This window comes from Cherax quadricarinatus, chromosome 75 (genome assembly GCF_038502225.1).
Source record: "Cherax quadricarinatus isolate ZL_2023a chromosome 75, ASM3850222v1, whole genome shotgun sequence".
NCBI classification, from domain to species: domain Eukaryota; kingdom Metazoa; phylum Arthropoda; class Malacostraca; order Decapoda; family Parastacidae; genus Cherax; species Cherax quadricarinatus.
The window spans coordinates 9,325,276-9,350,312 of NC_091366.1; positions in this window are offsets into that span (position 1 = coordinate 9,325,276).

Sequence of the window (25,037 nt, forward strand, 5' to 3'; positions counted from 1 at the left end):
TACAACCTTCACTCACAATACAACCTTCACTCACAATACAACCTTCACTCACAATACAACCTTCACTCAGAGACACAACCTTCACTCACACACACAACCTTCACTCACACACACAACCTTCACTCACAATACAACCTTCACTCACAATACAACCTTCACTCACAATACAACCTTCACTCACAATACAACCTTCACTCAGAGACACAACCTTCACTCACACACACAACCTTCACTCACACACACAACCTTCACTCACACACACAACCTTCACTCACACACACAACCTTCACTCACACACACAACCTTCACTCACAATACAACCTTCACTCAGAGACACAACCTTCACTCACACACACAACCTTCACTCACAGACACAACCTTCACTCAGAGACACAACCTTCACTCACACACACAACCTTCACTCACAATACAACCTTCACTCAGAGACACAACCTTCACTCACACACACAACCTTCACTCACACACACAACCTTCACTCACACACACAACCTTCACTCACAGACACAACCTTCACTCACACACACAACCTTCACTCAGAGACACAACCTTCACTCACACACACAACCTTCACTCACACACACAACCTTCACTCACAGACACAACCTTCACTCACACACACAACCTTCACTCACACACACAACCTTCACTCAGAGACACAACCTTCACTCACACACACAACCTTCACTCAGAGACACAACCTTCACTCACACACACAACCTTCACTCACAATACAACCTTCACTCAGAGACACAACCTTCACTCACACACACAACCTTCACTCACACACACAACCTTCACTCACAATACAACCTTCACTCAGAGACACAACCTTCACTCACAATACAACCTTCACTCAGAGACACAACCTTCACTCACAGACACAACCTTCACTCACACACACAACCTTCACTCAGAGACACAACCTTCACTCACAGACACAACCTTCACTCACACACACAACCTTCACTCACACACAACCTTCACTCACACACACAACCTTCACTCACACACACAACCTTCACTCACACACACAACCTTCACTCACACACAACCTTCACTCACACACACAACCTTCACTCACACACACAACCTTCACTCACACACACAACCTTCACTCACACACACAACCTTCACTCACACACACAACCTTCACTCACACACACAACCTTCACTCACACACACAACCTTCACTCACACACACAACCTTCACTCACACACAACCTTCACTCACACACACAACCTTCACTCACACACACAACCTTCACTCACACACACAACCTTCACTCACACACACAACCTTCACTCACACACACAACCTTCACTCACACACACAACCTTCACTCACACACACAACCTTCACTCACACACACAACCTTCACTCACACACAACCTTCACTCACACACACAACCTTCACTCACACACACAACCTTCACTCACACACAACCTTCACTCACACACACAACCTTCACTCACACACACAACCTTCACTCACACACAACCTTCACTCACACACACAACCTTCACTCACACACACAACCTTCACTCACACACACAACCTTCACTCACACACAACCTTCACTCACACACAACCTTCACTCACACACACAACCTTCACTCACACACAACCTTCACTCACACACAACCTTCACTCACACACACAACCTTCACTCATACACACAACCTTCACTCACACACAACCTTCACTCACAGACACAACCTTCACTCACAGACACAACTTTCACTCACAGACACAACCTTCACTCACACAACTTTCACTCACAGATACAACCTTCACTCACAGCCACAACCTTCACTCACAGCCACAACCTTCACTCACACACAACTTTCACTCACACACACAACCTTCACTCACAAACACAACCTTCACTCACACACACACAACCTTCACTCACACACACACAACCTTCACTCAGACACAACCTTCACTCACACACAACCTTCACTCATACACACAACCTTCACTCAGACACAACCTTCACTCTCACACAACCTTCACTCACACACACAACCTTCACTCACACACACAACCTTCACTCACACACACAACCTTCACTCACACACACAACCTTCACTCACACACACAACCTTCACTCACACACACAACCTTCACTCACAGACACAACCTTCACTCATCCTGACTGGCTGAAATTCAAATTCAATTCAAATTCAAAGTTTATTCTCTATAAGGATTACAATGCTGAGTTTACAGAATTTGGTTATTGTGTGGTTTACATGTAGTAAAGTACTAATTACAGAGGGTACCACTAGAACACCTAGTATGGCTAGGCATTTCGGGCAGACTTAGATTAATTCTTAAATTTAAAATATTACAAATTATGAGGTAAGTTGGTATTATGGCTAAGTGACTAAATACTAGTTTGTGAGTTTAGCAATGTGAATGCTTTTGTTTTGGCACAGTACATAGTTTCAGTATTGGAACAATACCAAAGACTTGGTAAGGAAGATTTTCTAATCTCGTCAATAGGGGAAAACATCAGGGAAAACAAGAACAGGGAGAACAAAAACAATAGCGAGAACAAGAAAAAGGACACTTGGATATAGAGAAAAGGGTGAACAGGAAGAACGGAGAAAACAATAAGAAGAACAGAGAAAAGGGTGAGCAAGGAGAACAGAGAAAACAATAGGAAGAATAGAGAAAATAAGAACAAAAAACAATAGGGAGAATAAGAACAGGGAGAAGAGATAAAACAATAGGGAGAACAAGGAGAATAGGGAGAAGATAAAATAGGGAGAACAAGAACAGGGAGAAGAGAGAAAATAGGAAGAACAAGGAGAAGAGGGAGAAGAGAGAAAACAGGAAGAACAAGAACAGGGAAAAAGAGAGAAAATAGGGAGAACAAGAGGGAAAACGAGAATGGATAGATATAAAACAAACTTTTATAGGAACCCAGAATTTAACAGTTGTTGTAGACATATATATAACATTATTGTGAGGGTGCACAGTTGTTGTAGACATATATATAACATTATTGTGAGGGTGCACAGTTGTTGTAGACATATATATAACATTATTGTGAGGGTGCACAGTTGTTGTAGACATATATATAACATTATTGTGAGGGTGCACAGTTGTTGTAGACATATATATAACATTATTGTGAGGGTGCACAGCTGTTGTAGACATATATATAACATTATTGTGAGGGTGCACAACTGTTGTAGACATATATATAACATTATTGTGAGGGTGCACAGCTGTTGTAGACATATATATAACATTATTGTGAGGGTGCACAACTGTTGTAGACATATATATAACATTATTGTGAGGGTGCACATCTGTTGTAGACATATATATAACATTATTGTGAGGGTGCACAGCTGTTGTAGACATATATATAACATTATTGTGAGGGTGCAAATCTGTTGTAGACATATATATAACATTATTGTGAGGGTGCACATCTGTTGTAGACATATATATAACATTATTGTGAGGGTGCACATCTGTTGTAGACATATATATAACATTATTGTGAGGGTGCACAGCTGTTGTAGACATATATATAACATTATTGTGAGGGTGCACAACTGTTGTAGACATATATATAACATTATTGTGAGGGTGCACAGCTGTTGTAGACATATATATAACATTATTGTGAGGGTGCACAGCTGTTGTAGACATATATATAACATTATTGTGAGGGTGCACAGCTGTTGTAGACATATATATAACATTGTGAGGGTGCACATCTGTTGTAGACATATATATAACATTATTGTGAGGGTGCACAGCTGTTGTAGACATATATATAACATTATTGTGAGGGTGCACATCTGTTGTAGACATATATATAACATTATTGTGAGGGTGCACATCTGTTGTAGACATATATATAACATTATTGTGAGGGTGCACAGCTGTTGTAGACATATATATAACATTATTGTGAGGGTGCAAATCTGTTGTAGACATATATATAACATTATTGTGAGGGTGCACATCTGTTGTAGACATATATATAACATTATTGTGAGGGTGCACATCTGTTGTAGACATATATATAACATTGTGAGGGTGCACATCTGTTGTAGACATATATATAACATTGTGAGGGTGCACATCTGTTGTAGACATATATATAACATTGTGAGGGTGCACATCTGTTGTAGACATATATATAACATTGTGAGGGTGCACATCTGTTGTAGACATATATATAACATTGTGAGGGTGCACATCTGTTGTAGACATATATATAACATTGTGAGGGTGCACATCTGTTGTAGACATATATATAACATTGTGATGGTGCACATCTGTTGTAGACATATATATAACATTGTGAGGGTGCACATCTGTTGTAGACATATATATAACATTGTGAGGGTGCACATCTGTTGTAGACATATATATAACATTGTGAGGGTGCACATCTGTTGTAGACATATATATAACATTGTGATGGTGCACATCTGTTGTAGACATATATATAACATTGTGAGGGTGCACATCTGTTGTAGACATATATATAACATTGTGATGGTTCACATCTGTTGTAGACATATATATAACATTGTGAGGGTGCACATCTGTTGTAGACATATATATAACATTGTGATGGTGCACATCTGTTGTAGACATATATATAACATTGTGAGGGTGCACATCTGTTGTAGACATATATATAACATTGTGATGGTGCACATCTGTTGTAGACATATATATAACATTGTGAGGGTGCACATCTGTTGTAGACATATATATAACATTGTGATGGTGCACATCTGTTGTAGACATATATATAACATTGTGAGGGTGCACATCTGTTGTAGACATATATATAACATTGTGAGGGTGCACATCTGTTGTAGACATAACATTATTGTGAGGGTGCACAGCTGTTGTAGACATATATATAACATTGTGAGGGTGCACATCTGTTGTAGACATATAACATTATTGTGAGGGTGCACAGCTGTTGTAGACATATATATAACATTGTGAGGGTGCACATCTGTTGTAGACATATATATAACATTATTGTGAGGGTGCACAGCTGTTGTAGACATATATATAACATTGTGAGGGTGCACATCTGTTGTAGACATATATATAACATTATTGTGAGGGTGCACAGCTGTTGTAGACATATATATAACATTATTGTGAGGGTGCACAGTTGTTGTAGACATATATATAACATTATTCGCAGTTAAAACACAACCAAATAACATTAAACCACGTGAATTATGCTACGAAATTCTCCACAGAAAGCTACAGTAGAATGTGTTACAAGATTACGTAGAGAGTGTTACAACCACTGAAAACTTCAGTGGTTGTAACACTCAGGTCAGAGTAGGTAAGGGTAGCGAGGAAGATACTCTAGTGGCTTCAGAAATAGTGTATAGAAGGCAGAGGGCATGGGTGACGAGAGGAATCCCCCAAGAATCAGTGCTTGGACCCCTACTGTTCCATCTAAAGAACCTTCGGCACAATAACTAAATCCTGTTCACCAATGTTTACAGCTGTCAAATACAGTTAGGAAGATAACCAACCTGAGAGGACACACACACACTTCAAGAAAACTTACACACCCTTTCTTCCCTCCCACTGTTCTCATTCCTCCCACACAGTGTGATACATAGGGTGTCCCTTAAGTCTGAAACCATGGAGGAAAATATAAGAAACGGCAATGTGTCTACCATTATTGATACATGGATACAAATAAGATATCCAGTGCACAGGTGCACGGCATAAGGTATTATGAACGATGGTGTTACCTGTCAGGATAAGATAAGATAAGATTTCGTTCGGATTTTTAACCCCGGAGGGTTAGCCACCCAGGATAACCCAAGAAAGTCAGTGCGTCATCGAGGACTGTCTAACTTATTTCCATTGGGGTCCTTAATCTTGTCCCCCAGGATGCGACCCACACCAGTCGACTAACACCCAGGTACCTATTTGCTGCTAGGTGAACAGGACAACAGGTGTAAGGAAACGTGTCGAAATGTTTCCACCCGCCGGGAATCGAACCCGGGCCCTCCGTGTGTGAAGCGGGAGCTTTAGCCACCAGGCCACCTTATTGTTCCAGACTGACGAGACACTGCACAGTACCCACTTGAAAAAGACAATCCAGTCTTACTGATGATATTTTCATTAAGTGGCGTGTGAGTTTCTCTGTCTCCTAATAACATGTTCATTTTCCCCCCTATAATCTACCTTCTCCATAATTACTATCGTATTTGCTTTGTCTGCTTTCGTAAGTTGAAGTCCAGGATCTTTCCTTAATTCACAGTATGACTTAACGAATGTTTAAGGAAAATTGTGTTGCACAGGTGTGAACAAAACTCAGGTAATGATGAGTACAAAGGGAGAACAAGAGAACCAGTTAACAGAATATAGTTGTTAGGTAAGACACATATGCAACAGTTAGGGACTGACCACCTCAAAACTTTAAGGGTGATGGACTGATTACATCGTCTTCAAGTATCTTCTGCTTCTATCAACTTTTCTGTACTCGACTGAAGAAGCCTACTGTGTAGACGAAACGTTTCGAAATAAAGATACCTAACTGTTGCATATGTGTCTTACCTAACAACCTGTCGGTATTTTATACCATTTTAATGTTTAACAGAATATAGCAGTAATGACAAAAAAATATTCTAAAGACAGTACAAACTAGATAATCAAACTGAATGGCAGATTCCTACTAGACTTCTAGGAGAGGATGAGAGGAATTAAATAACAGGAGGAGTGTATGACCTTAAAATCTTAAAATAATATATATTTGGAAAGTACTCGAGGGCTTGGTCCCAAATCTGCACACTGCCGTAACAACATACTGGAGTGAGAGATATGGAAGTGCAAAATAAACCCAGTGAAAAGCAGGGGCGCGGTGGGCACAATAAGGGAACACTATATCAACATTCGTGGCCACAGATTATTCAACATACTACCATAAAATATCAGAAACATTGCTGGAACAAATGTACAAGTCTTCAACAGGAAACCGGACAAGTATCTTCACCAGGTGCCAGATCACACAGGCTGTCATGGATATGGGGACCAGATAACTACCAGCAGCAACAGCCTGATTGACCAGGCAAGCACCAAACAAGCCTGGCCTATGGCCGGGCTCCGGGAGTAGAAAAACTCTGGGAACTCAACTTGATACCTCATCAGAGACTGTGCCACAAGTTATATTACAAACTAGTATGAGAGGAATTGGAACAGAGGATCCAGATGACCCTGACAGAATCAATAAGGTTAGGAAAAGTGAGAAATGGAATCCCCCAAGGATCGTAACCTATCTACCATCAGAGGGAATCAACACCTACGTGTCGCGTGACGCTGAAGATGCATTACGGATTTCAGTTCCTCTTAGTGCAAATTAGTGTGGATGGGAACTGAGGAATGACAACAGATAAAATGTCACCTGGGAGGGAACCAACAGATAACATGAAAGGTAAACTGACCTTTGGTACATTAAACACACACACATACACATACACACACACACACACACACACACACACACACACATTTGATAAACGTGAAAACTGCTCTCGTCACTCCAAGAAGGAAACGTGCAAGATTATATACATCACGAATATCAAGCCAATCGTCGAGTATACAGCACCAGTGTGGAGCTCACATCTTGTTAAGTACCTGTTAATGATTAACACATGTGCAACAGTTGGGTATCTTTCATTGTTGAAACGTTTCGCCACACAGTGGCTTCATCAGTCCAATACAAAGAGGAAGGCGTAAGGAGAGGAGGAGTATGAGGTAATCAGTCCCTCAGCCTGGAGTCGATGTGTTCAGTCCATCAATCTTCTACAAGATTGATGGACTGAACACATCGACTCCAGGCTGAGGGACTGATTACCTCATACTCCTCCTCTCCTTACGCCTTCCTCTTTGTATTGGACTGATGAAGCCACTGTGTGGCGAAACGTTTCCTGAATAAAGATTCCTATATGCTGCATAAGTGTCTCAATCTTCAACTTGTCGGGTTTTCAAACCATTCAGCACACACACATTAATAAAGATACCCAATTGTTGCAGACGTGTCTTAAACATCAACTTGTCAGTATTCTGTAATGTTCAACATAACCAAGTACCAGCAGAAGCTCAAGAAAGTTCTACGCTTTATCCAGTGTGTTCCACATAAAACTGATCACATCATAAAGGATCTAACACCAGGCTACGGTGCCCCGTGGCCTGGTGGTAAAAGCTCTCGCTTCACACGGTGTGGGTCCGGATTCGATTCCCGGCGAAGGGGTGGAAACATTGGACGTGTTTCCTTACACCGGTTGTCCATGTTCACCCATAAGTATAATAGGTACCTGGGTGTTAGTGGACTGGTGTGGGTCGCATCCTGGGACAAAACTGACCTCATTTGCGGGAAATGCTCAGCATAACAAGCGGCTTTCTATATAGTAATATGTCATTGATGTCAGCTATGGTCTGTATACCTTGTATATGTACTGGTAGTAAATAAAGATATATTATTATTATATTAAATTACCAGTTCTCTGGGTAACCCCAGCGTTAAGGGGTACCTAAGTACCCCTGTTTGCTAATAACATGCTAATTCCACCTATAATCTACCTTGTCTATAATTATTATCGCATTTGTCTGTTTCGTAAGGTGAAGTCCAGGATCTTTCCTTAATTCATGGTATAACTTAACAAATATTTGAGGACAATTGTGTTGTAGAGGAACAAACTTAGACTAAAAGAACTTAACTCACACCACTATTTGGTGAGCCAAGTGTCGGAGAGGACATGAACACGACGTACAAAATACTCACGGGCGCTCACAGTGTGGTCGATGAAAATTTACAAAATTGGGAGGACAAGAAAAAATATAGGCTTACACAAATGGAAATCTAACACCTAAACAGCCTACGTGATGTTAGGAAGTACTTATTTAGCGTACCTCTGATATTCTGTGAGAGGTTTCCAGACTTTCTACGTCTCGCAGCCCCGCTAGGTACCAGACTTTTCTGCTGAATGCCAGTTCAACTAGGCTGTTGCTGTTGGCGACCCGTTGGCCCACATAGACATCACAGACTGGTTGATCAGGCACTTGAAGACTTGTAAATTTATTGTGGCAATATTTCTGAAACCTGCTGGTAACAGGTTGAACAGTCTTGGACCACTCATGTTGACACAGTGTTCTTTTGCCGTGTCCATGGCGCCCCTGGTTTTCACTGGACCAGTTTTACCTCGCATATAAAGTAACAAAACACACATTTCTTTGTGAACGTGTTTACTCTGCGTTTGTTTACACAAGTAAGTAAATACGCAGGTATACAAGGAAACTGGTGAGCCATGCGGCGCACCACCAAGGCTAGTATACCGCAGTGCGCATTACATCTCAAGGATATAAGAACAATGCGCATTACTGAGGAGTGAACACGAGTCATATATCAAAGCTGGAGCACGGCACGGCACGGCACGGCACGGCAAGCACACAGACTCTGTACACCATATACATCAGGCCCATACTGGAGTACGCAGCACCAGTTTGGAACCCACACCTGGTCAAACACGTCAAGAAATTAGAGAAAGTACAAAGGTTTGCAATAAGGCTAGTTCCAGAAAACAGGGGAATGTCTTACGAAGAAAAGTTAAGCGAAATCGGCCTGATGACACTGGAGGGTGAGGGGAAACATGATAACGACATACAAAATACCGTGAGGAATTGACAAGGTGGACAGAGACAGGATGTTCCAGAGATGAGACACAGAAACAAGGGGACACAATTGGAAGTTGAAGATGAGTCAAAGGGATGTTAGGAAGTATTTCTTCAGTCATAGAGTTGTCAGGAAGTGGAATAGTCTGGAAAGCGATGTAGTGGAGGCAGGAACCATACATAGTTTTAAGACGAGGTATGATAAAGCTCATGAAGCAGGGAGAGAGAGGACCTAGTAGCGACCAGTGAAGAAGCGAGGCCAGGAGCTATGTCTCGACCCCTGCAACCACAAATAGATGAGAACACACACAGGAACCACTATAAGTTGGTATATACATGAGAGATGATAGCAGTATATGAGTGAGTGAAGGAAAGACGTTGTCATATTATTTACTGTGTTCCTGGGAATCCCTTTGTAAGTTTTCCCCTTAACATCATTCTTCCTGCACTTCTCCAGGAATGAGGCCAGTCTCTCTCTCTCTCTCTCTCTCTCTCTCTCTCTCTCTCTGTCTCTCTCTCTCTCTCTCTCACTCTCTCTCACTCTCTCACTCACTCTCTCACTCTCTCACTCTCTCTCTCTCTGTGTTTTGGCGGTGCTGCTGGTCGTGATGAAGGGAAGAGTGAAGATAGTGATAATGGTAATGCTGTAGGGTATTAATAATGATGCAGTAATAATGAAAGTTAATAAATAATAAACATCTAGGCAGGTACTTAAATAGCCACTGAATATTCTCTCGTTCGTTCTCCACATCCTCGCCTCCTCCTCCTCCACTTCCCTCTGATTCATTATTTCGTCTCCAAATCACAGTGACACAAGTTGTGTCAGTATGAGTGTTAGGTGTCCCATGATGACCAGGTGAGACACATCCAGTCAGACTAGGCTTACATTATATATCCAGGTCACATGTAAGTCAACAAGTCGAGTTGCTGAAGAGCTGTGTATCCGGGTCAGGTAAAAGATTATCCAGGTCATGCTACAACAGCATATCCAGGCCATACATACACAATTATATATATATATATATATATATATATATATATATATGTACATATATACATATATATATATATATATATATATATATATATGTCGTGCCGAATATGTAAAACTGGTCAATTAGCAAGAACTCATTTAAAATTAAGTCCTTTCTGAAATTTTCTCTTATACGTTCAAAGATATATTTTTTCATTAATGTTAATGTAAACATTTTTAATTTTGCACCCAAAGAACCTTAGAAAACTTACCTAACCTTATTATACCAAGCGGAATTTATTTTAGCCTAACCTAAATATATTTTAGATTTGATTACAATAATTTAATACTAAACAAACACAATGAAATATATTTTTTTCGTTAGGTTCATAATGATTGCGGCGAAATTATTGCATACACAAATTTTCACTTGTCCTGTATGGCAAGATGAGCGTTGCTATTTAAGCCAAGATCGCAAGTTTTGCCTATTCGGCACGACATATATATATATATATATATATATATATATATATATATATATATATATATATATATATATATATATATATACATACATACACTGGCTCCCTTCCCTTACTCTTGTGTTAGCGTGACTTTGTAAATGGTCCAAGTCGGACCGAAACGTCGTTGTAAGCTCCTCTCTCCCAAGTGCGAGTGCTGCACTTCTGAGGATATAATCCAGGGTAACACAATAATATACTTGTTATGTACCAATATATCCACTCAAAAACATTTAAATTTGTTTTCTGTGTATTTTACCACCGCTGGTACATGTTCTCCTGCTCAGGCAAGACGTTATGTGTAATAAAGAAATACACGTGCAACATGCAGCATGAGATTAAGACACATGTGCAACATCTGGGTATCTTTATTGTAGACGTTTCGCCATCCAGTGGCTTTATCAATACAAATTCTAGGACATAACTTGAAGACAGTAGAACTATGTACAGAAGATGAGGTAATCAGTCCCTCAACCTAGGAGTAGGTGCGAACAGCACCATAGTCGTGGAGATTCTGAAGCAGAAGAAAGGAGTTATGTCCTAGAATTTGTATTGATAAAGCCACTGGATGGTTAAACGTCTACAATAAAGATACCCAGATGTTGCACATGTGTCTTAATCTCATCTTGTCGGTATTATATACCATTCGTACACAACATGCAACATGTAGTTACATTTATTGCAGACGTACGCCATCCAGTGGCTTTACCAATACAAATTTAATAACATAATGTGAAGACAGTAGAACTATATACAAAAGATGAGGTAATCAGTCCCTTAGATTTGCACATGGTTCAGTTCTACAGTCTTCCCATTATGTCCTGGAATTTGTATTAATAAAGCCACTGGTTGGCGAAACGTCTACAATAAAGATACCCAGATGTTGCACATGTGTCTAATTCTTCATCTTGAGATTCTCAGTTATCTCCCTGTTAGGGACATGATTCTTGCATCTTACCTTCATTTTTTCATTACCTTCAATGTGTTACGATTGAACTCCAATAGCTACTTCCTGGGTCGCTCCTAAGACAGAAAAACGATTTACTTACCTCCCTGTGGTCCATGTGTTTATCTGGAGTTTATCTGGAGAGAGTTCCGGGGGTCAACGCCCCCGCGGCCCGGTCTTTGACCAGGCCTCCTTAGGTCAGTGTCCCAGGATGCGACCCACACCAGTCGACTAACACCCAGGTACCCATTTTACTGATGGGGAACATAGACAACAGGTGGAAAGAAACACGTCCAATGTTTCTACTCTGGCTGGGAATCGAACCCAGGCCCTCACCGTGTGAAGCGAGAGCGTTAACCACCAGGCCACCATCTATGACCCCCGGTGTCTGTGTCTCACTTCAAAGAGTGTCTCTATCTGCTCTGTCACATCCTCTGGGTACCTTCTATGTCATAATCGTGTCTCAAACTTGTAGGGAAGGTAATCAAGTATGATCCAAGGAAGGAGAGGGTAGCTCCAATTCCTTGAATCAAGAGCTCTTCACCGGCATCAAGGCACTCCTTAAAAGGGATTGCTCTTGTAGTTTAAGTCCTCAAGCAAACTCTTACAGTCCACACGTACACTTATTATGGTCATCAACCTTGCATCATGGACACCGTATACGCGCGCGGGCGCATGTGGGAGTAAACACTGGTGTTTGTGTGTGGGTATGTGTGTGTATGTTCACACAGGTGTTTGGGGATGGGGGGAGTATCAGCTGCTGGCCCCATACGGACACGTGCTCGTGCACCTTTGCGTGTACAAAGAGGTACGGGAGTGTGGAGGTGTGCACACACTGTGCTACAACTTCACGGAGCACCAACATAACCTCCGGCTCACCAAGAGTGACATTTCAATCTCATATAATTAACCTCGATGTTTCTGACAGTTGTGTCAGTAACCGTAACACTTCACCAGTGATGTATAACCCACACCAGATTATCTGAATGACATTTTAAGGATACCTTAGGATACCTAAAGAATACCTCAAGTGTCAGCGTCCTGCCTTCAGCAGTTGTTTAACTATTACGACAGGATCCTGGATCCACTTGAAGACAAGTGACTGAGGTAATTGTATATGAAATGCGAGCAAAAGTAATAACTAGGAGCGTGCCCACACGAATATTTAACTTCCTAACAAATAGAACCCAAAGACTAATAGTAAACAAAGTGAAATCAGGGGCTGCTATAATGAAAGGTAGTGTCCCTCAAGGCACTGTACTAGCTCCACTTCTCATTCTCATATCTGACATAGTGTTACAAACGCGATTCTAAAAGCTTAGAGATCTCCAGTGAATACTAGAAAGGACTGCCCTTCTAGCATCCAGCCTGTTACTGGGTTTTCGTAACAATTAGTCAGTATCCTGGTCCAATTATCCATTAGAATTCAATAAGAATTAAGAGTGCTTCAGGATTACAACTGGTAGGCTAACTAGAGAAATTAAAATTTAATAAATTTATTAATTTAGTTGTCTAGGCGTACATCAAATTAAATTAAATTAATCACAGTAATCAAAATAATATTAATCACTTCTCTCGTGTACAGTAGTATTGTGCTGAAAGCACATATCACATATTTATGTCTTAAGTACCGTCTGGTACATTATTATTATAATCAAAAAGAAGCGCTAAGCCACAAGGGCTATACAGCACCGTCTGGTACAGTAGCATTTAATAATACAATATACAAATAAGTGTGTGTGTATGTAAGTGCTCCAAGTAGTTCGCTATGTCTCACGACTCGACTAGACTTAAACAAGTGACTGACAAAGTCCTCAAATAAACTAACTTCTTGACCAACTGGCAGTCAGAACAGTCTGCTTGAACAATAAAAAGAATGATAAGCCCAATAGCAATATAACAAGCAACTGTGACACAGAATCAGGAACAAGGAGATAATATAACGACTCTAAGTAGGGACCATCAGCAGATCCTCCACAAAAGTCAAAACTCCCATAATACTGAATCTAAGTTCAGCATAAGAAAATCCCCGACTGTGACAATACACAGATACCAGTACAAATTAGGTCAGAAGCTACAGCTCAGGACCTGAGTTGCTCAGAGTGTCTAAGAGAGAGACAACTTCAGTACAACGTCGAAAATCATTAAGTCTATACAATGTTCTGTGAACAGAGTTCCACAGAACCTACAAGAAAGCTATAGAGATGATCTTCCAACAAGGGCCAATAAGGGAGAGTTAGGCACTTGTCAAGAATACGTCCAACCACCAAGAGAGTCTAGATCAGACTGAATACTTCAGGCGAGGTGTGAACCACCCCCCCTCGATCACGTGATAGCTCCGTGGACAGTTGCTGACCAGCAACGCTGAGAAGCCGGCAGAGTAACGAGCCACAAGCGATAATTACAGTAGTTAGACAATCAAGACTTGAACTATAAGCACATAATAATATGTTACATCCTACCTAACAATATAACTAAGTCAAATAATAATATAAAGCAATATATTTACGATTTAGCTATTATCGCAAATATAAGCAATATAAAATTATATGAAAAGGTAAAATACATTACATACATATACATTATATACATCATATACATTGTAACCCATTCAGGGGTTGTAACACATAGATAGGGACATAAATCATAGAACTGTATCATCCTTTTCCAAACGATACTAGAATCTGTATTAGACTGGCATCCATGGCAGACACAGTGAGCCGCCAAGCTCTTCCAGTGAGCCACGGACAACAATATGATGTTCACTCTGGGTAAATTTCAGTTACTACGTTGCGGAAGAATGGAGGAAATCAAAACAAGAATGGAGTACAAGACACACTTAAATCACTCAAGAGAACGTAAGTCTAATGTGAGAGAAGAACTCACGTTTAAGGAGCAAAACAATGTTATTACTGAATCTGAAAAAAAATGATTGGTTGGATAACTAGAACTTTTAAAACAAGAGATACCAAGCCAATGATGATAGTCTTAGAGCCACTCGTTCCCTCTTGACTGGAATATTGCTGTATACTAACAGTCACCTTCAGAGCAGGTAAAACTGCTGAGCTGGAAAATGAATAGAGAACCTTCGCAGCTCATATAAACTCAAACACCTAAATTACTGGGAATGCTTGAAGTCCCTAGAACTGTACTCCTTAGAACGTAGGCGAGAAAGATACATAATCTACACCTGGAAGTGAACTTCCGAGTTTGTGCGCCTACCAGCTGTCCGAAGCCTAAATGCTGGTACGGATCTTAATATTCACAAATCCATAAGGAACAAAAAGGTACAATATCGTGACTGGAACAATATACAAATAACCCGGACACAGAAAGAAGCTTACGATGACGTATCGGTCCAACTTGTACCATTTACAAACTCACACTGACATAAAAGAGGGAGGAAAAGCAGGAGCAGCAGCAGGGGCAGGGGCAGGAGCAGCAGCAGAGGCAGGAGCAGCAGCAGGGGCAGGGGCAGGAGCAGAGGCAGGAGCAGCAGCAGCAGGGGCAGGGGCAGGAGCAGCAGCAGAGGCAGGAGCAGCAGCAGGGGCAGAGGCAGGAGCAGCAACTGGGGCAGGAGCAGCAGCAGGGGCAGGGGTAGGAGCAGCAGCAGGGGCAGGAGCAGCAGCAGGGGCAGAGGCAGGAGCAGCAACTGGGGCAGGAGCAGCAGCAGGGGCAGGGGTAGGAGCAGCAGCAGGGGCAGGAGCAGCAGCAGGGGCAGGAGCAGCAGCAGGGGCAGGGGTAGGAGCAGCAGCAGGGGCAGAGGCAGGAGCAGCAACTGGGGCAGGAGCAGCAGCAGGGGCAGGGGTAGGAGCAGCAGCAGGGGCAGGAGCAGCAGCAGGGGCAGGAGCAGCAGCAGGGGCAGGGGCAGGAGCAACAGCAAGCTTCTATGTGCAGGTTAACTGCGAATCCCGAGATCTGACTGTTACCCCCACATATATCTCGTCACATCCCCCACATGGTAGCGTGTACACACCTGAGTTAGTAGCAGCGTCGTTCTTGGGTTTATGAACAAAGTTTTTAATAGCATAAGAACTGGTGGATAATCTAGTAAGATTTCTGACAAGTATTTTAAAAACGTTAGTTGCCAGTCTCGCTGGCCGACAGAACATTGCAACTGGTGTTAGTCTTGCTAAGAATGTGCGTCGCACGTTTCCTGCAATCACGTAAGTGTAAGGGGATGTGTAGTGAACTCACTGAATGTGTGATACATGTACACTCTTGATGATAAATTAGACACATGTGCAACTCTTGGGTATCTTTATTGAGGAAACGTTTCGCCACACAGTGGCTTCATCAGTCCATACAAAGGAGAATCTTGAACAGGAGGAGAATGAGGTAATCAGTCCCTCAACCTTGAGTCGATGTGGTCAGTCCATCAATCTTGAATAGAATCTTGATGGACTGACCACATCGACTCAAGGTTGAGGGACTGATTACCTCATTCTCCTCCTGTTCTTCAAGATTCTCCTTTGTATGGACTGATGAAGCCACTGTGTGGCGAAACGTTTCCTCAATAAAGATACCCAAGAGTTGCACATGTGTCTAATTTATCAACATGTCGGTTCTCTGAACCATTCATCTACAAACATGTACACTCTTATGCTTCTTGGCCTTGTCTCACCGTTCCCACTTCCCGTTTCTCATAATTCATATTATCTTCTATCAACACTTCTCCTATCTATCCTTAATCTTCCTTCATTTCTCCATCCTTAACTTTCTTCACCTCTCTTTCTTCTTCCCCATATTCAGTTCCTTCCCCTTCACTCCCCCTCTTCATAAAAAATAGAGCGAGACTTGGTATGATTTGTTCTGCTTTAAACTGTTTGTATTAAGCTACTCTCACCTGTATGTAAAATTTATCCAGCATATGGGAATCTTTATTCAGGAAACGTTTCGCCACACAGTGGCTTCATCAGTCCAATACAAAGAGGAAGGCGTAAGGAGAGGAGGAGAATGAGGTAATCAGTCCCTCAACCTGGAGTCGATGTGTTCAGTCCATCAATCTTGTAGAATGTACACTCTACAAGATTGATGGACTGAACACATCGCCTTCCTCTTTGTATTGGACTGATGAAGCCACTGTGTGGCGAAACGTTTCCTGAATAAAGATTCCCATATGCTGCATAAGTGTCTCAATCTTCAACTTGTCGGTTTTTCAAACCATTCATCACCAATGAGTTTAACTAATTCAACCAGGTTTATATCTATATTCTTAAGTATCAGATACAAAAAACATCAATATATCTGTACCATTTAACTCTACTGGGAAGTTTGAACAAGGTAACTCACTGTCTTTTTCAGATGTCTTAATTATTAAAGGGGAACTATGATTTTAAATTCAAAATATAGAGAAAACCAACAAATAACTATTCTTACGTGTTATTTTTCATATGACAGTGTTGGTTTGGAAAGACACGTAAGCAAACACTGTGACATATTTATTAGAAAACGTTTCGGTCCTGGGACCTTGATCACTTCTAACATACAGAGGTAGAAAGACATTATATATATAGGCGGAGAGTGAGGTGTGACGCACGTGACCTGAGGAATGTCATAAGAACATAAGAATGGAGGAACACTGTAGATGGCCTACGGTCACGTGCGTCACACCTCACTCTCCGCCTATATATATAATGTCTTTCTACCTCTGTATGTTAGAAGTGACCAAGGTCCCAGGACCGAAACGTTTTCTAATAAATATGTCATAGTGTTTGCTTACGTGTCTTTCTAAACCAACTTGTCGATATTTATTACCAAGGTTTATACCATATGATAGTGTTAAACTGTGTGCATTCTCATTCATGTTTCTGAGAGCTTTGTGTATCTGCAGCACAGAGTCCATAGATGAAGAAATCTTGAAGATTTGTGAAATAGGTAATGATCTAAAATATGACTCACGAAATCGTAATGACACGATTGCAAACAAACTATACCAAGGGTGGGGTTAGAACCCGCGAGTAGAGAGTCATAACACTCCAGACCGACGCGCTAGCCACTCCCGGTACTACTACTACTACAACTGCTGCTACTACTACTATCTACTGCTACTACTGCCTACTGCTACTAGTACTGCCTACTGCTAATAGTACTACCTACTGCTACTACTACTACTACCACCTACTGCTGTTACTACTACTACCTACTGCTGCTGCTACTACCACCTACTACTACTACCTACTACTACCCCACCCGTGGCCAGGTTTGATCTAAAATACCCAAAACACCTAACTGATAAATCGTTTAAAATTTCTAGAAATATTTTTACAAGATAAACAAATCATATTCAGCCAAAAATATGTTAGTTCTCCTTTACCATAAAAACTTCCTTTATATACCTCCTATACTTAAGAATTTTAAAACCAAACGTGTATTTAAAATCTTGATACAGTAAAAACAAATAAAAAAAGTCCCCCAAAATATGGTGACAGTTGTGTCTACAAGATTCCTTGTAAATTAATGTGATAAAATTTAGTACGGTCAAACTGGGAAAAATCTTGAACTAACTAGGGCTCTGGTGGCCTGGTGGTTAACGCTCTCGCTTCACACGGTGAGGGCCTGGGTTCGATTCCCAGCCAGAGTAGAAACATTGGACGTGTTTCCTTACACCGGTTGTCTATGTTCACCCATCAAAGGAAGGGGCTCTGGTGGCCTGGTGGTTAACGCTCTCGCTTCACACGGTGAGGGCCTGGGTTCGATTCCCAGCCAGAGTAGAAACATTGGACGTGTTTCTTTCCACCTGTTGTCTATGTTCCCCATCAGTAAAATGGGTACCTGGGTGTTAGTCGACTGGTGTGGGTCGCATCCTGGGACACTGACCTAAGGAGGCCTGGTCACAGACCGGGCCGCGGGGGCGTTGACCCCCGGAACTCTCTCCAGATAAACTCCAGATAAGATTACAACATAAATATATTAGAACTGAACAAGAGTTAAATTCTCTGTTTACTCATGTGAGAGATTTTAACCATCCAATTTATTTTCAAAAGGCCGAGAAAATTGTATCATGAAGGTCTATGGTTGAGACAAATATAACTGAATTAAGTTTCACAAAAAAATAGCATTGATTTTAATATTAATAATAATCTAGGATTATACAAATTAGATTCATTTATAATTAATACATTTTGGGAAGAGTTTAAGGTATGTTTGCAAGTCTCTCACTATCTCATCTGCATCATCGTAAAGTGATGAGTCAGGTGTCGAATGTTGACTGTGAGCTCCTATCTCGGCTTTATAAGCCTTAGGCTGTTCTATTATTTTTACCGTTCCTTGATAATATGTGAAATCACGAAAGCGCCTGGAAGTTCACTATATTTTCACAGTGGTTGTGCTGCACATTGTGATATCACCTGTTTACTGTGATCTTATTGCATATATATATATATATATATATATATATATATATATATATATATATATATATATATATATATATATATATATATATATGTCGTGCCGAATAGGCAGAACTTGCTTAAATAGCAACGCTCATCTTGCCATATAGGACAAGTGAAAATTTGTGTATGTAATAATTTCGCCAACCTAACGAAAAAAATATATTTCATTGTGTTTGTTAAGTATTAAATTACTGTAAACAAATCTAAAATATATTTAGTTGGGTTAGGCTAAAATAAATTGTTCTTGTTATAATAAGGTTAGGTAAGTTTTCTAAGATTCTTTTGGTGCAAAATTAAAAATTTTTACATCAACATTAATGAAAATTAAATTACATAAGAGAAAATTTCAGAAAGGACTTAATTTTAAATGAGTTCTTGCTAATTGACCAGTTTTACCTATACGGCACGACATTATATATATACACACACGCAATAACGTGGGTGGCTGGTACCTGCCATTTACGTTAACTAAGCAAATCATACCAGGGGTGGGAGTAGAACCCGTGATCAGTCATAATACTCCAGACCGACGCTAGCCACTGAGCCAACTGGCTACAATAAGACCCGTCCATCTAGGTATACATGTATTTATACGCCATGGGAAGGTTAACACGTTAACCAAGTTGATAATACTACAACCAATACATTGCTGTATAGCCCTTGTGGCTTAGCGCTTCTTTTTGATTGTAATAATAATAATACAACCGATACTACTATTATTAGTTATCAAGACTGAGAGACTGAACAAGACTGAGGACTGATCCCTCTACTGGCCCCTCTCTCTCTCCACGTCTTCCAGCATCCGTTTGATATCTATGATATACAAAAAAAAATACTATTGGGCGAAACGTCTCCAGAATAAAGATGCCCAAGTGTTGCACATTTGTCTTACTGCTGCAGCCACTACTTCCCACCAAAATAATGATGTGTTTACGTTTTTTCGTCAATTTTGGCGCGCTTTGTGATGTCATGGGTAGATCAGCTGACTCGGTTCAACTGCTAGCTGTAATGTTGATCATCATTATTATTTGTAATTGATTTCTTTACATAATTACTTCTTTTTACCGTTGATTGTGATCGTTCTTTATCTCATTTATAAATTATCATCATTTTTCATATTTTTCATCATTTTCCCAGCTTCTCTCTCTCTCTCTCTCTCTCTCTCTCTCTCTCTCTCTCTCTCTCTCTTCTTCCTCCTAGCAACACTTGAGCGTTTGACTCACTCACGGCCACTTTCGTAAGCCTTAAGTGGGAACGTGGAGGAGCACCAGCAACACCACCACCAGCAGCAGCACCAGCAACACCACCAGCAGCAGCAGCACCAGCAACACCACCACCAGCAGCAGCACCAGCAACACCACCAGCAGCAGCAGCACCAGCAACACCACCACCAGCAGCAGCACCAGCAACACCACCACCAGCAGCAGCATCAGCAACACCACCACCAGCAGCAGCAACACCACCAGCAGCAGCAGCACCAGCAACACCACCAGCAGTACCAGCAACACCACCAGCAGCAGCAGCACCAGCAACACCACCACCACCAGCAGCACCAGCAACACCACCACCAGCAGCAGCAACACCACCACCACCAGCAGCACCAGCAACACCACCACCAGCAGCAGCAACACCACCACCACCAGCAGTACCAGCAACACCACCACCACCAGCAACACCACCAGCAGCAGCAGTACCAGCAGCACCACCACCAGCAGCAGCACCAGCAACATCACCACCAGCAGTACCAGCAGCACCACCACCAGCAGCAGTACCAGCAACACCACCACCAGCAGTAGTACCAGCAACACCACCACCAGCAGTACCAGCAACACCACCACCAGCAGCACCAGCAACACCACCACCAGCAGCAGTACCAGCAACACCACCACCAGCAGTACCAGCAGCACCAACACCACCACCACCAGCAGTACCAGCAGCACCAACACCACCACCACCAGCAGTACCAGCAGCACCAGCAACACCACCACCAGCAGTACCAGCAACACCACCACCAGCAGTACTAGCAGCACCAGCAACACCACCACCACCAGCAACGCCACCACCAGCAGTACCAGCAACACCACCACCAGCAGTACCAGCAGCGCCAGCAACACCACCAGCAGCAGCAGTACCAGCAACACCACCACCAGCAGTACCAGCAGCACCAGCAACACCACCACCACCAGCAGTACCAGCAACACCACCACCAGCAGTACCAGCAACACCACCACCAGCAGTACCAGCAACACCACTACCAGCAGTACCAGCAACACCACCACTAGCAGTACTAGCAGCACCAGCAACACCACCACCACCAGCAGTACCAGCAACACCACCACTACCAGCAGTACCAGCAACACCAGCAACACCACCACTACCAGCAGTACCAGCAACACCACCACTACCAGCAGTACCAGCAACACCAGCAACACCACCACTACCAGCAGTACCAGCAACACCACCACTACCAGCAGTACCAGCAACACCAGCAACGCCACCAGCATCAGTACCAGCAGCACTACCGCCACCAACAACAGTACTAGCACCAACACCAGCAGTAGCAGCACGAATAGTACCAGTAGCAACACCAACAGTACCAGCAGCAGTACCAGCAGCACCAGCAACACCACCACCAGCAGTACCAGCAACACCACCACCAGCAGTACCAGCAACACCACCACCAGCAGTACCAGCAACACCACCACCAGCAGTACCAGCATCAGTACCAGCATCAGTACCAGCAGCAGTACCAGCAGCACCAGCAACACCACCACCAGCAGTACCAGCAGCACCAGCAACACCACCACCAGCAGTACCAGCGGCACCAGCAACGCCACCAGCAGTACCACCAGCAGCACCAGCAACACCACCACCAGCAGTACCAACAACACCACCACCAGCAGTACCAGCAGCACCAGCAACACCACCACCAGCAGTACCAGCAACACCACCACCAGCAGTACCAGCACCACCAGCAGTACCAGCAACACCACCACCAGCAGTACCAGCAACACCACCACCAGCAGTACCAGCAGCAGTACCAGCAGCAGAACCAGCAGCAGTACCAGCAGCAGTACCACCATCAGTACCAGCATCAGTACCAGCATCAGTACAAGCAGCAGTACCAGCAGCAGTACCACCAGCAGCACCAGCAACACCACCATCAGTACCAGCAGCAGTACCAGCAGCAGTACCAGCAGCACCACCACCAGCAACACCACCACCAGCAGTACCAGCAGCACCAGCAACACCACCATCAGTACCACCAGCAGTACCACCAGCAGTACCAGCAGCAGTACCACCAGCAGCACCAGCAACACCACCATCAGTACCAGCAGCAGTACCACCAGCAGTACCAGCAGCAGTACCAGCAGCAGTACCAGCAGCAGTACCAGCAGCACCAGCAACACCACCATCAGTACCAGCAGCAGTACCACCAGCAGTACCAGCAGCAGTACCAGCAACACCACCACCAGCAGTACCAGCAACACCACCACCAGCAGTACCAGCAGCAGTACCAGCAGCAGTACCAGCACCACCATCAGTACCACCAGCAGTACCAGCAGCAGTACCAGCAGCAGTACCAGCAGCACCAGCAACACCACCATCAGTACCAGCAGCAGTACCACCAGCAGTACCAGCAGCAGTACCAGCAACACCACCACCAGCAGTACCAGCAACACCACCAGCAGCAGTACCAGCAGCAGTACCAGCACCACCATCAGTACCACCAGCAGTACCAGCATCAGTACCACCAGCAGTACCAGCAGCAGTACCAGCAGCAGTACCAGCAGCAGTACCAGCAGCAGTACCAGCACCACCATCAGTACCACCAGCAGTACCAGCATCAGTACCACCAGCAGTACCAGCAGCAGTACCAGCAGCAGTACCAGCAGCAGTACCAGCAGCAGTACCAGCAACACCACCACCAGCAGTACCAGCAACACCACCACCAGCAGTACCAGCAACACCACCACCAGCAGTACCAGCAGCAGTACCAGCAGCAGTACCAGCACCACCATCAGTACCACCAGCAGTACCAGCAGCAGTACCAGCAGCAGTACCAGCAGCAGTACCAGCAGCAGTACCAGCAGCAGTACCAGCAGCAGTACCAGCACCACCATCAGTACCACCAGCAGTACCAGCATCAGTACCAGCAGCAGTACCACCAGCAGTACCAGCATCAGTACCAGCAGCAGTACCACCAGCAGTACCAGCAGCAGTACTAGCAGCAGTACCAGCAGCAGTACCAGCAGCAGTACCAGCAGCAGTACCAGCAGCAGTACCAGCATCAGTACCAGCAGCAGTACCAGCAGCAGTACCAGCAGCAGTACCAGCAGCAGTACTAGCAGCACTACCGCCACCAACAACAATACTAGCACCAACACCAGCAGTAGCAACACCAACAGTGCCAGTAGCAACACCAACAGTGCCAGTAGCAACACCAACAGTGCCAGTAGCAACACCAACAGCACAACAGCGGCAGCAACAGTATTAGTACCAACAGCATCAGTAGCAACATCAACAGTAGTAACAGCACCAGCAACAATAACAGCAGTAGCAACAGCAGTAACAGTAGCAACCAACAATAGCAGGAAAGATGAGTAAGAATCAGATGATAACAGTGTGTGTAAAAGAGATCAGAGAAACACTAGCGAAAAAGAAATCCATTAGAGAGGAGGAGGAGGAGAGAGCAACGTCAAAATAATGAAGAGAATAAGATGGATTAAGGCAAAGAAGAGAAGACAGGCGAAGAGAGACGATACAAAGCGTTGCTCTTTGTCAGGAGAGGTGAGCCTCACATAAATTTTGGCGGATATATTGGTTCACCAAGATTTGCGTCCGCGAAACTTTAAACCTCATTAATTTTCTTAATACGAGGTTACTAGCGTCGGGTAATATTTCTTGTGAGTTTCCTGATTACACGATGTAGGTTATGATGGTTCACTGGTGGTGGTGGTGTAGGTTATGATGGTTCACTGGTGGTGGTGGTGTAGGTTATGATGGTTCACTGGTGGTGGTGGTGATGGTGTAGGTTATGATGGTTCACTGGTGGTGGTGGTGTAGGTTATGATGGTTCACTGGTGGTGGTGGTGTAGGTTATGATGGTTCACTGGTGGTGGTGGTGTAGGTTATGATGGTTCACTGGTGGTGGTGGTGATGGTGTAGGTTATGATGGTTCACTGGTGGTGGTGGTGTAGGTTATGATGGTTCACTGGTGGTGGTGGTGTAGGTTATGATGGTTCACTGGTGGTGGTGGTGATGGTGTAGGTTATGATGGTTCACTGGTGGTGGTGGTGTAGGTTATGATGGTTCACTGGTGGTGGTGGTGGTGGTGGTGGTGGTGGTGGTGGTGGTGGTGTAGGTTATGATGGTTCACTGGTGGTGGTGGTGTAGGTTATGATGGTTCACTGGTGGTGGTGGTGTAGGTTATGATGGTTCACTGGTGGTGGTGGTGATGGTGTAGGTTATGATGGTTCACTGGTG